This window comes from Bombina bombina, chromosome 6, assembly GCF_027579735.1.
Source record: "Bombina bombina isolate aBomBom1 chromosome 6, aBomBom1.pri, whole genome shotgun sequence".
NCBI lineage: Eukaryota > Metazoa > Chordata > Amphibia > Anura > Bombinatoridae > Bombina > Bombina bombina.
Genome location: NC_069504.1, coordinates 1070960388 through 1070963927, shown reverse-complemented (window position 1 = coordinate 1070963927; position 3540 = coordinate 1070960388).

Sequence of the window (3540 nt, the reverse complement as noted above, 5' to 3'; positions counted from 1 at the left end):
ATCCCAAGTAGTTTGGATAAAGGATTTCTACATGCATTATCTAAACATTAAAGGGCCATAATACCCAAATGCTTAAACAGATGAAAGTGATACAGTATAGCTGTAAAAAGCTGACTAGAAAATATCACCTGAACATCTCTATGTAAAAAAAAAGATATTTTACCTCAAAAGTTCCTCAGTAGCCACATTCCATTGTAAAGGACTTCTAAGCAACAAATCAGTATGTCTATCCCGGGACAGCAGAAGGAGCGAGCTTTCGTGCACACTCATCTTATTTCCCTATTCAGTGTAAGGAAGTTTACAATGAAATCTCATGAGCTGAGGAGATTGTGAGGTAAAATATCTTCCTTTTTACATAGAGATGCTCAGGTGATATTTTCCGGTCAGCTTTTTACAGCTATGCTGCATCAGTTTTAAGTGATTTAGCATATGAGTATTATGTCCCTTTAAGTCCTAGGGTTTGCTGATAAACAACTTGCCAGCCTGGAGAGAAACCATGCAACATCTTTGGGGCTTTTTCGGGGATTATATTGTAATTTAGGTGTCTCTCCAAATCCAGAACCCAGATAAGTAGTTTTAAAGCTAAAATATGTCTTCCTAAAATTGTTTGAGGAACCTCACAATACTGACAAGACCTCTTAGATAATCCTGCTAGAGTGGAGAGATTTAGGTCATTGGGCCTCCAGAGTTTAATCCCATAGCAAATAGGGCGCATATTTATTTATTTATTAAATGTTTTACCAGGAAAAATACCTTGATATTTCTCTCATTTTTAAGTATGTCCTGGGATATGGCAGCAATACATATATATTGTACAACTAGTTACAAAGTTGCATTGTCTTTTCAATAAGCACATGCTAATGATGCAATTATACTGTATTTATGGTATGGTATTTTGGTCTTTTAAAAGCAACCTGGTTTTACACTAAATTTGTGCCTATTTCAACAATATTTCCAGTTCGCTCACGTGCGGTGTGCCCCAGGGTTCCATTGTAGGCCCCTCTTGTTCTCTATATTCATAAATGATCTTCTCTTAGTTTGCAAAACCTCAACTGTACCCATGTATGTGGACGACACTATCATATACAAAAACATCAGCAGTGACCCGAAAAGAATGGGTATGCTAAAGAAAGTTTGCTTATATGTACTATCTGTAAATACTTGAATAAAGATGTATTAAAGATATATTAAAATTTAGTTTTAATTAGATTTCTTTTAAAAAAGCAACAAAAAAAGTTTTGAGAGCTGCTTATTGCTCACATACACACTTAAAAACACACCGCCAGTGTATATATATATATATATATATATATATATATGATACATAGGCCTAGATTTAGAGTTGGGCGGTAGCCGTCAAAACCAGCGTTAGAGGCTCCTAACGCTGGTTTTGGGCTACCGCCGGTATTTAGAGTCAGTCATTAAAGGGTCTAACGCTCACTTTCCAGCCGCGACTTTTCCATACCGCAGATCCCCTTACGTAATTTGCGTATCCTATCTTTTCAATGGGATCTTTCTAACGCCGGTATTTAGAGTAGTGGCTGAAGTGAGCGTTAGAAATTTAACGACAAAACTCCAGCCGCAGAAAAAAGTCAGTAGTTAAGAGCTTTCTGGGCTAACGCCGGTTTATAAAGCTCTTAACTACTGTGCTCTAAAATACACTAACACCCATAAACTACCTATGCACCCCTAAACCGAGGTCCCCCGCCACTCGATTAATTTTTTTTTAACCCCTAATCTGCCGACCGCCACCTACGTTATACTTATGTACCCCTAATCTGCTGCCCCTAACACCGCCAACCCCTATATTATATTTATTAACCCCTAATCTGCCCCCCTCAACGTCGCCTCCACCTGCCTACACTTATTAACCCCTAATCTGCCGAGCGGACCGCACCGCTACTATAATAAAGTTAATAACCCCAAATCCGCCTCACTCCCGCCTCAATAACCCTATAATAAATAGTATTAACCCCTAATCTGCCCTCCCTAACATCGCCGACACCTAACTTCAATTATTAACCCCTAATCTGCCAACCGAATCTCAACGCTACTGTAATAAATGGATTAACCCCTAAAGCTAAGTCTAACGCTAACACTAACACCCCCCTAAGTTAAATATAATTTAAATCTAACTAAATAAATTAACTCTTATTAAATAAATTATTCCTATTTAAAGCTAAATACTTACCTGTAAAATAAACCCTAATATAGCTACAATATAAATTATAATTAAATTATAGCTATTTTAGGATTTATATTTATTTTACAGGTAACTTTGTATTTATTTTAACCAGGTACAATAGCTATTAAATAGTTAAGAACTATTTAATAGCTAAAATAGTTAAAATAATTACAAAATTACCTGTAAAATAAATCCTAACCTAAGTTACAATTAAACCTAACACTACACTATCAATAAATTAATTAAACACAATACCTACAATTATCTACAATTAAACCTAACACTACACTATCAATAAATTAATTAAATACAATATCTACAAATAAATACAATGAAATAAACTAAATAAAGTACAAAAAATAAAAAAGAACTAAGTTACAAAAAAAAATAATATTTACAAACATTAGAAAAATATTACAACAATTTTAAACTAATTACACCTACTCTAAGCCCCCTAATAAAATAACAAAGCCCCCAAAATAAAAAAAATGCCCTACCCTATTCTAAATTTAAAAAGTTCAAAGCTCTTTTACCTTACCAGCCCTGAACAGGGCCCTTTGCGGGGCATGCCCCAAAGAATTCAGCTCTTTTGCCTGTAAAAAAAACACATACAATACCCCCCCCAACATTACAACCCACCACCCACATACCCCTAATCTAACCCAAACCCCCTTAAATAAACCTAACACTAAGCCCCTGAAGATCTCCCTACCTTGTCTTCACCTCACCGGGTCCCGATCTGTCCAGAAGAGCCTCCGATGTCTTGATCCAAGCCCAAGCGGGGGGCTGAAGAGTGACGTCCATCCTCGGGCTGAAGTCTGGATCCAAGCGGCGGCTGAAGAACGCCATCATCGGGCTGAAGTCGGAAGTCCATCATCGGGATGAAGTCTTCTATCAAGCCGCATCTTCAATCTTCTTTCTTCTGGAGCGGAGCGGAGCCATCTTCTTTCCAACCGACGCGGATCCAACCTCTTCAACCGACGCCTACTCGCCGAATGACGGTTCCTTTAAATGACGTCATCCAAGATGGCGTCCCTCGAATTCCGATTGGCTGATAGGATTTTATCAGCCAATCGGAATTAAGGTAGGAATATTCTGATTGGCTGATGGAATCAGCCAATCAGAATCAAGTTCAATCCGATTGGCTGATCCAATCAGCCAATCAGATTGAGCTCGCATTCTATTGGCTGTTCCGATCAGCCAATAGAATGCGAGCTCAATCAGCCAATAGGATTGGACTTCAATCCGGAATTGAAGGGAAGCCATCTTGGATGATGTCACTTAAAGGAACCTTCATTCTTCAGTTGGACTTCGTTTGAAGAGGATGCTCCACGTCGGATGTCTTGAAGATGAAC